This window comes from Anas acuta, chromosome 3 (genome assembly GCF_963932015.1).
Source record: "Anas acuta chromosome 3, bAnaAcu1.1, whole genome shotgun sequence".
Classification (NCBI taxonomy): Eukaryota; Metazoa; Chordata; class Aves; order Anseriformes; family Anatidae; genus Anas; species Anas acuta.
Window position 1 is genome coordinate 20,674,339 of NC_088981.1, and position 11,280 is coordinate 20,685,618.

The 11,280-nt window shown below is 35.0% G+C and overlaps 1 long non-coding RNA gene across 2 annotated transcripts; it reads left to right on the top strand.

Annotated features, from left to right (window-relative positions):
• Positions 1–6,924: 6,924 nt before the first annotated feature.
• Positions 6,925–11,079, top strand: LOC137852968 (uncharacterized). 2 transcript variants are annotated; one of them, XR_011094107.1, is made up of 3 exons: positions 6,925–7,305; positions 7,440–7,566; positions 7,674–11,079. It is a non-coding gene; the product is annotated as an uncharacterized lncRNA (long non-coding RNA). The 2 variants fall into 2 exon arrangements; XR_011094108.1 differs by having other exon boundaries at positions 6,926–7,305; positions 8,128–11,079.
• Positions 11,080–11,280: the final 201 nt, after the last annotated feature.

Genomic DNA, 11,280 nt, shown 5'->3' on the forward strand with positions numbered 1-11,280 from the left:
GTTGTTGTTGTTTTTTTCCCTGAAGCCCAAACACACCTAGTAAAATTTAGGTAGACACATTTTAAACAGCCACTGAGATATTTTACAACCGATTTAGAAATTTTAGGAAAACCTAAACCTAGAGTGTTGATTTAAAAGGTAATATCTATTTCGCTATTGAACATGATGTAGGTAATTTCCTTACAAGAAAAATTGTCTCTGAATAAAGTAACACGTGAGTAAAATGCAGAATGCAAAAAAAAAAAAATATGAATCCGAACTGAGCCATTTCAGATCCTACTTATTTTTAGCCTTCAATTAAAGTCAGTTGTTTCATAATCTTATTGTAAATCTTTCAGTATCAGTTAAAACATCAAATTATGTACCATGATGAAAAAAATAAATAAATTTGTATTTTGACAGCCTGTCAAAGATTTATTTTACATGACTAAATGTATTTTCTGTGATTTTAAAATAGTAAATTTATTCTTTGAAACCTCTTATTTGCTAGTATACAAAATCTTGTCATCGAGAAGTGATAAGCTGGACAGTCTGACAACTATGGGTTCAGTTGTGATTTTTTTTTCACATATAAATCTTAATGATGAAAAATATTGTCTGACAAGATGTTTCCCTGGACCAAGGAGATCCATGTTAGATACAAAAGCTTTGCTATCAAAGGTAAAAAGGAGTAGCAATATAACAAGATTTTGGGGAGGAATTAATCTTTGGGTTATAGGAATATTTAGCACCGTTTGTCATAGTTTGTCTAACAATTAACACCAGCGACAGGACCCGCGGGAACGGAGTTAAGCTGAGGCAGGGGAAGTTTAGGCTGGACATCAGGAGGGGGTTCTTCACAGAGAGAGTGGTTGCACACTGGAACAGGCTCCCCAGGGAAGTGGTCACTGCACCGAGCCTGACTGAATTTAAGAAGAGATTGGACTGTGCACTTAGTCACATGGTCTGAACTTTTGGGTAGACCTGTGTGGTGTCAAGAGTTGGACTTGATGATCCTTAAGGGTCCCTTCCAACTCAGGATATTCTATGATTCTATGATTCTATGAATTAACGTTAGAAGTCTGAAGTCCTGTTGTTCATCCTGTATACTGTATGAATTTTGAGTCCCATTTGCTTAGAAAAAAAAAAGAAAATAAAATATGAAAAGAAAAGAAAAGAAAAGAAAAGAAAAGAAAAGAAAAGAAAAGAAAAGAAAAGAAAAGAAAAGAAAAGAAAAGAAAAGAAAAGAAAAGAGAAAAGAAAAGAAAAGAAAAGAAAAGAAAAGAAAAGAAAAGAAAAGAAAAGAAAAGAAAAGAAAAGAAAAGAAAAGAAAAGAAAAGAAAAGAAAAGAAAAGAAAAGAAAAGAAAAGAAAAGAAAAGAAAAGAAAAGAAAAGAAAAGAAAAGAAAAGAAAAGAAAAGAAAAGAAAAGAAAAGAAAAGAAAACTTACTGAGCTCAAAACTGTTCAGAGAATGGAAGCGAACCTGGACAAAACATTCTGTGCATTTTATAGTAGGGATGACTGAATCAAGTACAAGTACTCAATCTGGAAGAAAGGTTGTTAATGAAGCTATGACAGAGATCTGCAGACTCATGAGCTGTACTGGGCAAGTGCTTAGAGATTCATTGCCATTGTTTCACATCATACTAGAATAAAATGGCACCACATAAAAAATCAGGTACTTCATTCAAAATAAATGAAGATTTATTTATTTATTTATAGGCTGTGGAGATACTGCTACAATTTGCAAGAGACTGGATAAATTATTTGGATGAGTTTTCATAGTTTTTATCTAAAAACAACAACAACAACAACCAATTTGGCCTTCAGGATCACTGGTGTTATCACTCCTATTTGTGTCTTACCTCTTCTAAAAATATTAAGATAATGTGTATGTGCTTGAGAATCAGAGGCTAGACTGTCCCTTAATTTAAACTCATTTAAACCCCACTGAACACTGTAGCCCAGATCAAAATATCTGCTATAACTCTTGTAGTTTAGGTTATCCAGGGTGTAGATGCGTGGAAAAAATGTTGAGATCTTTTTTTCAGCCAGCACTGGAATAGATGGGAACAGAAAGGAGAGCACATAGGAGCAGTATATGATTGTATGGCAGCCTGGTGAGACAGCTTTTGGCTGCATCTGCTGGCCTGAAGGCTGGGCCCAAAAGAGGTCCCAACTTCACTCTGAGGTGTCATTTAAAGCTTCTTTCCCCAAAATCATACAGAATCTCTTGCCTAATGGCTCCAGTCTGGTGTGTCTTCCTGTGGATGTAACTTTCAGACTTGTGTTTCTGTTTCAACATTGGCAAATGCGTAAAGCTGTGATTTAATTTGTGATCCAGAATACCTTGATTTCTTAACGATGAATGGTCCTGCAAGGTAAACAGCAGACTGATGCATACCTGGAATGAGAGAGCCACAGGCAATATCCATCAAAAGCAGTTGGGTGTTGCTAACCCCAGCTTTCAGTACAGCTCAGAGAGTATCAGGCTGTGCAGTGTGTGTGGTGAGTTCCCAGCACTAAACCTGCCTATTGCAATGAAAAGATTTCAGCAGCAATGTCCTCCATCTTACTTTACACTGAGTCTATGTCTCAGTAAGCCCAGCTAGGATAGCTTTGCTTTCAGAAACCAAGAAGGTAGAGATATGTGAAAATTCAATTGGTTCCTCCCTCCCTAAGGCCTCTATTGTGTTAAGGGAAAAAGGTGGATTCAACTTCAGTCCATTAGCTGGAGATAAACAGTTGATAAAATCCTAGCAAAGACAAGACAGGTTGCTATTCTCAAATGAATTAGCAATTCAGCAGAAAGACATAGCTTTCCCAAAATTCCTGTTAGGAACATATTATTGCACTTGTTTTGAGGAGTAGAGAAATGAAATGAAATGATTTCACCATCAAATACACACAAAGTACTTTTTATCTTTTTTTATTTTTTTTTCCATTACTGTCAACTCTACATCTATTTCTCCAGCACAAAGTAAGATTAAAAACTGCCAAATTTGAATACAAGGTCATCATCTCTGGTGGTATGAACTGATAGATCTACACTGAAGAAAATATCAAAATGGAGCCTGTAGTGTTTTGCACTCCTTTTGTATAGGTTGAATTACAGTACAAGGTACAATGCTACAGGGTATTGGTCCCCAGACTCCTGAGGAGACAGAAATGTTACTTGGGACTTGGATCCATCAAGAGAGGAAAACAGAGTCTGGGGAATTTTCCAGGTCATAGATACACAAGAATCAGAACATCTGTTGAGAGGTTACATTCATTCACATATAAGTTATGTTTGGTTGCTTAGGAGTTATACAATGAGACACTTCTCTGAGCGTGTTATCTTAGATCAAAAAATGATAGCATAAACATTTCTGGTTAAATGTATATGGGTGCATTATCCATCCAGGTGTATTCCCTGTATAGGCAAATGTCAGCAATCTAGAGCAGAGCTCCTATCTGAAGCATCAGTAGGAGGCATCCACAGCAGTAGCAGTGGTTTACTTTCCTGGGGTAGTTTTCCATTTGAAAACCTTGCATTGTCTCAGAAATATCTTTTTCTACCAAGACTATATTTTGGTGTGAACACTTCCATGCAATATTTTAACCTGCAAATGTTGTGGTCCTTAAGTACCTAGTGCCTCTGTAGAATACAAATAAAATAAAATGGAGCACAATTCCAGATCCCTTCAAGGCTTCTGCATCTCCAAAGAGCTGTGACTTCACAGTGTATTCAGTCAGTTACGAAATTTAGGTGGAAAGCACTATGGTCAGCAAGGCCAAAGAGGATTCAATTATTGGTGTGGCTATATTAAAGGTCCACCTATACATTACTTACGTGAACTCTAATAATTATGAAAACTAATGAGAATAATCTTAAATGGGTAGGAGCAATCTTATATCATTTTAACATTGTAATCATAAAAATAATATAAAAAAGCTTTTTACCACTGAAAAGATTCTGAGTCTTCAGCTAACTTCAACTTTGTTGAACTTAATGACATAGCTGAAAAGCTGACAAAATTGAAGTAAAGTTAAACACATCTATTGTTTTCCATATCTTTCATGTTAAATCCACAGTACTTTGGTTGACAGAGTAGAAGTGCACATTCCTGCACTGACAAGAATGATTATTAGCAGTCAAGAACTCATCTTGATACTGATGACTACATGTAATTTTAAGTGTACTGGAAAATGAAAGATCAGCCTTTCCTTTTCACTGAAATTCTCCATGCATGCTGAACTCCATGACAACACAAAACAAATATACAGTGTTTCTAAAAAGTAAGATAAACTAACTCATCTTTAATGAAGAAAACTGGGATATAATAGATATGAAAGAATCTGCCTCTGGAAATATTTAAATTTATGGTCTGATAATCCTGTGACTTAGAAATAGTTCTTATCTTCAAAACTGAATTTGAACCAGGTCCAGAAGTATCTTTCTAGCTTTTCTCAGGAACTTGGATTCAACTTATAGGTGAAATAGGACACATAAACCTGCACTCAGGATAGAAAGCACAGGTACACCACACACAGGAACATAATATTGTATGTATTGGCTTTCACTGAATGGTCAATATCACTGAAATTCAAACTTTCAATGAAGCTTTTATGTGCAAGATTATGTGTCCCATTTTGGCAATCAAGTTCAGACATCTGGTCCAAAATGTAATCAGAATTAGCTCCAGGACTCAGGCTTGTCTTTAATTAGAAAAAAAAAAAAAAAAAAAGAAGTGTGTTCCAATAAGCAGAGGTGATCTGTAACACAGCCACAGTCTACGGCTTTGGGGCCTAAACTTGCTTTTATTGAAGTCAATGGCAAAGCTCCCACCAAATTAACTGAAAGCAGGATCAAGGCCATAGTTTAGACAAGCAACAAAACATAAAAACCTTCTCATATGTGCCAGTGATAGCATAGAACCCAAATGGAATATTTCCAAAGTTGCATTTGTGTACAGTTTGTTTTCTTCTCTTGGTACATATGATGATGAACATCAAGCTGGCAGGAATGAAGAATAAACCAGGCTTAGGAGGTGTGCTTTGTAAGCTCATTCAGACAAATACTATTTCCCTTCCACTTCAAATTTTGGCCAAAAACTGTGCCTTTGCTGTATTATGTAACCTGTTGCAAGATCAATATTCCCAACCTGTTTGGGGTTAAGCAGTATATGTGCACAAGTATTTTCTGCTGGATCATGTCCAAAAGCATGGGAATCCCTTCCTTTTCCATTGCATAGAATCCTAATTTAAGCCATAACCCAGGTGTGGAAATTCATTAATGGGTTTACAAATCTGAGATAAATTCACTACCTCTACTCCTTCTTAAGTGGTAATGTGCACATCTTGAACCATATCCAAAACATATATATATCAGTGGAAAGATGTCTATTGACTTGCCATGGTAAATATGAGAGAGTGGGTCCGGTGATCTCTCTCATAAAATTAATGAAAATAGACAACACAAATATTTATTATTACATAACAGATCACTAAAGCCTGAATTGCTGCACACATTGCTTTACATAGCACTTGCTCATTTTTAACACATTCTTTTGGTCCCCTGGAAATATAGAGGACAGTTTTCAAATATGGATATATTTAAGCATATGTATGCTCCTGAACAGTGGTGTACACAAACAATGTTTAGCAGAAGCACGTTTCTCATTCGTTGCTGTTTTTGCCAGTCTTAAACCTTTTAAACCTCATGCTTCAGGGTTTTAGCCTGTCTTGAACAATTAGAAATCAAACTGGCCCTCAGTCAAAAGGAGAAAACGAGATCGCTTCACACTTTCTTACTTACCCTATCCACTGGCCACTGTCATAGACACAGCAATAGACTAGGTGCACTTAGGCCTGAACCAGTTTGACAGTTTCTGTGATCTCTGCTTAACAATCCTCTTTTCATTCGATTATGATGTAAACTGTATCTGCTTATTGATGATATTTTTAAGCCAGCAGCTGCTACTGCTAGTGAAATCAAGCATCTCATTTCCAAGGGCATTCTGGGTCTGGGGAAAAAAAAAAAAAGATAAAGAAAAAAAAAAGAAAAAAAAAAGCAAGAATTTATTTCTCCTCCTGGCTATGTGGAAATGAGAGCTAGGTGATACTTTGCATCATCTCAAGAAAGAAGTGGGAAAAGACTTGTCTGAAGTGCATGTTGCCAGCACCAGTTGGTCCCCTTCGGCAGAATGATATAAGATACAGCTGTGTCTGTCCCAGATGCATAGTCTCCTTTTGGCATTAAATGCATGGGCAGCCAGTATTGTGAATGTACCAGTCTGAAAGGTGGATACAATGGAGATAAGACCTAAGGGGAAAAGGATAAATAAAAATACTCTTCAGAGGTAAACCATTGTAATGGTACTACACATTCCATAACAGAAGACATATTCTGAAAGGGTCAGAGAGCTGCCTTACACATTCTTCAGCTCAAAAGGAGCTGCTCTGTAAGAGGAAATACCATTTTTCAGTCTTTCATCTCTGTTCAGCTTTAAGAATAGTCTTACTTTTTCTCTATTAAAGACCAAAGGAAAAAAAAAGTTTACATGCTGAAGAAGAGAAAGTGTGCGCCTTTGTTATTAATGTTGTAGAAATACAAATATGTCCACCTAAGAAAGGAGTCTTCATTAACTCCCACAGCCCAGAAAATTAAGGCACGGCTCATCAGGATCTGTGCTTGCTGTTGGCTAAATTGCAAGGGACTAGTTGAGTTGCTGGGGTTCATAATGCTGATAGAGCGGTTTCCACGTGAATGAAGGATAAACAGCGATTAATTTCAGCCAATAAATAATGGTTTGAGGCCCACATTGAAAGAGGAACAATTACTTTTCCATTTTTCCTGCCAAATGAGCTGATAAGAGAAAACAGGGGAGTTGGCCACGTAAATCAGTCTTAATTTTATCTTCCCCATTAAAAAGCAGCCATTAAGACCATCTTCGGCTCATTTCATCCTCTTCTTGTTTCACTTTTTCAATTTGCACAAAAGGGGGGAGTTTGCTCGTCATAAAATTTCACTTTGGCCAACCTATCATTTGCATCTGAGCCAATAAATAGCAATTAGCATAAACATTTAAATCAGGAACTGGAACAAATTCTTGTTCCCCCAGCAAGCTGTTAAATTACAGTATTTCACTATATATAAGAAGCATTAGAAACAAGATCTGCTGGGCACAATTATCCCTTTCAAACAAGACCTGCTTGAAAAAAAAAAAAAATCACTTGCTGGGCAAACTTCTTGCTCAGAGCCAATGAGCTTAATCAATGTTGAGAGAAGCCACACCATTAATGATGTTCAACTAAGCCCTATTTCAAACTTTCCATCTAAAGGTATTTATTTGATATTTATCCAAAATATATTTCCTAGGAATTAATTTAATTTGGACTGACATTAAACCATCAAGCTTAACATTTTCAAGTACATTTTTCTTATTTTGCTAAAATGTTCCTATCTTTACTTATAGGTCAGCCTGAGCTTTACAACTCTTGCTTTTCTTGTGGTATGCTAATTATGTCAACACGTGTTCAGCTGAGCGTGACTCTGACTTGTTTATGATGTGGTAAACCAGGAATAACTCTGTAAATGCCAATGTAAGTCCAATGGGTAAGAAGCAGATTCATGTACATTCCACTTAGAGTTATTCTTTTTATCTTGCAAGAATATTTTAACTCTTATGCATCATTTTCCATTCTCATAGATTCTCAACAGGAAGTAAGAGTTACTTCCATTTTGCAGCTGGGGAACCTGCAGCACCAACAGATTAAATGATTTGCTGAAGGTCATGCAGCAAGTCTGAAATGCAGCCACAGTTGGCATTTGGGTCTTAAATATACATCTAGATCTAGATTTCACTCTTTCAACTGTATGAGCAGAGAGAATTGAAGTCACATATGAATCAATTCTCCCTTAAGGTTATTTAGGCTCCTTTTAAGCACATTACTTTCTAAAGCAGTTTTGAAGATGTATGACAAAGTAGTAAGCTTTTTGCACACTGACCAGTGCAGGTAAAGTAACACCTCAGAGCAATTTAATGTAATTCCCTCAAATACACTAATTTTAAGATGCTAATGAAAGTTGCTTTAATTGTTAAGTTGGGTTTGTTTGCTTGTTTTGCTGTTGTTTTTGTTGTTGTTGTTTTTGTTTGTATTTAGATTGGAATGGTGAATTGGAATAAGTACAGTAAAAAGAAGAAGGAAGGTGAAAATTAATAAAACTGGAACAGCAAAACAGAGCTGTTATTCAAGTGTTCAAGATTTCTGAAGTGCTGGCTGGGAGTACTTGCTGAATCTCCATTAAGAGCAGCGTTGTCCTTTACCCAAAGCTCTTCACTCATAAGAAGAAAGTGCATCTAAAAATCTATAGTAGAAGAGCTCTCATTCCAGTGTAGCATGTATTAACTTTTCCTCATGTTAAGTTTTCCAAAACAACAACAAAAATAATTAAAAAAACTTATGGATAATTGTTGAGTCCCTGCTCAAAGGGAGAAATAAGTATCTAATACTCTGTTTGTCTTTTCTCCCATCAAATGCCAGTCCTTGTTTTTGTGTTTAGTCTACACCCAAACTTTCAGTTAACAGACAAGATTCAGTCTTTTACCTCAAGTGAAATTTTGATTGAAAGTCTCTCTGAGGCAACCACATTTTGGATTTTCCCTTGTCTGAGGTTTATATTAAAATAGGTGAATTTTTCTCTGGGTACGTTTTTCTGTAGCCTGCATGTTAGTACCAAGATACTAACAAGTGAAGTGTTTGGGTATTTCAACAGTATAGAATTATAAAATCATTAAGGTTGGAAAAGACCTCCAAGATCATCTGGTACAGCCATCCCCCTACTGTCACCCACTAAACCATGTCCCTGAGCACCAAGTCCATCCTTTTCTTAACAGATTAATAGAATCATCAAGGTTGGAAAAGACCTCCATGTTATATCTGCATGTTACATCTGAAGATCAGAGAGGTGAATAAGTATCATTATCATTACCATGAATGTGAAAACTAAGGGCTGATTTGTAGACAGAAGTGCATTATTTAAACTGACAGTGTTAATTAAACTGGTTGACTAAAACTAATACAAAAATCTCTTCAAAATCTTATTACATTTTGGAAGACTTAGGAAGAATTAATATACTAACATCTGCATGCAGCACTATACAAATTTGATTAAATTATTTTTAAAACAGAGATGACAACGTTTCTGGATATGCACAGAATTTGAAAAGTCATGATAGGTTCAGTGGTTTGATGTAAGGTCATATAGTTGCAGACTTGAATCCGAGACCTGTGTCTACAAGGCTTGTTAATATGATTATTTTTTACCTTATGGAACAGTTTATGAATAGGTATATGGTATTACCCTGGAAGTGTTATTTTCCATTTCTATATAATTGCTGTGACCATATCTTCATAATATATCTATCTTAAATGTAGTAGGATGAAAAACATAGTTGAAAACAAAATTTTAAGTATTCCTAAGATATTAATAAAGAACAATGTGTTAATTTTAGATAAAATGTATTTAAAAAAATGAGCTTTAGTCACAAAAGTTAGAGGTTCAGTTTTGTAAAATGTATAGGTTAATATTTGCAAAAAAGGAATCCTGGGTGTTGTTTGAGCTGTCCTCCAGAACACCCTTGCGGAAATCATCCTTCAGAGATGCTTAAGTTTGGCCACCTGATGTTCTTTCATTGCATGCATATACCAAGGCATTTCAGTTTCTCATGCTTGCAGGAAGAACCTTTTCTGTACCAGGGAAAAGTCTTGATAACAGCAATAGTTAAAATTAGGATAATGTTCTGTATACAGTCATATGCATTTTATAATTGTGCTGGATAAGTAACAGGTTTTTGCCTGTCAGGTTCTTAAAAAACTTCTAGGGAGTTTCCTTGTGAAGCTGAATAAAATTAAGTGTGGATATAATACAAAAGTGAAGGTTGAAGAGAAACAAATGAAAAAATAGCTGAAGATAACTGAAATACATGTACTTTTGTACTCTGGAGCTTTGTGCCTCAAAGAGAAAATTATCAAAAAAAAAAAGTGAAAAAATATGTTAGTATGATCAGGATTTATCATTGAATCGTTTTTGTAGTAATGTAATAAGTACAATAACATGATTTTACATGCCAGCAAACTCAGAAGCACAGCAGTCAGAATACACCAGAAATAGGTATGGGAATTGATGGACAATGTGGGACTTTTGAGAAGTATTGTTCAGAATTTTGATTTATGTTTAACAGAATTTAGGAGTGTGAAGCTATGAGAGCAACACATAAATTTTACAGGATTTATCAAAAAAATGCAATGCGTATTTCTGAAAGTAAACAAAATTGTCATTGCTACGAATTAATTCAAACGGAAGAAATATCATCCAGTTTTACAAAACTGTTAGTCTTCTTCTGAAGCTTTCATGAGAGTTAAACATAGAGATTCAGAACCAGATTCATGGTGTTTGAACTATGATTCAACCATTAGTCATGAATTCAACATTTTATTTTGGGTCTATTAATTGTTTTTGTTATGTTAATCGATTCCATAATGAGGAGACTAGTAATTTGTTGAAACAGCTTACACTTTAGTCTGTGTTGAATAGTGACAGCTTTATTACAACATTAAATCATTAATTAAAAAAAAAAAAAGAAGTGAGTGAAGTAAATCTTTTCCACAAAATATACATTGACATAGAGAGATTTGCTTCACCATAATTTAATAATTTTTCATGTGCGAATTAGATGTAAAGCAACAAAGTGATAAAATAACAGAATAATATCTCAATGGTGCTGGCCTTTCTTTTATTTGAATTTCATTTGTAGTGCAAATAAACTACATATTTTTGTCAGAAATTGGGGAAAAAAAATAAGATGAAAATTCTCTACTCATTCCTCCCAGTCTGAGATATTACTTAGAACAAGGAGGAATTTGACCAATTAAATATAAAGTTGATGTAGCAAGTTTTCAAAGCGTTCTACAGATCTACCATAGGGCACAAAAATACATCTCATCGACATATCATTAATAATAGCTATCACAATTTAAGGAGTATTCATATTATAATAATCAGATATGAAAAGTTTAGTAATGAATTGCACGCATTGAAACATAAAGGTTGGAAGCAAAACTGTTAATACTCTATATAAAATTACCGAACAAACAAAGAGAAACCAACCAACCAAAAAAATAAAAAAATAAAAAAATATATATAAACTAAACCAACAAATCCCTGTAAATCTTGTTTTTCTGCACCAGATAATGTTTGCAACAGGTGAAATAAAACTGGATAACATCAGCCTGGACTATATGTTGCCTTGTCCT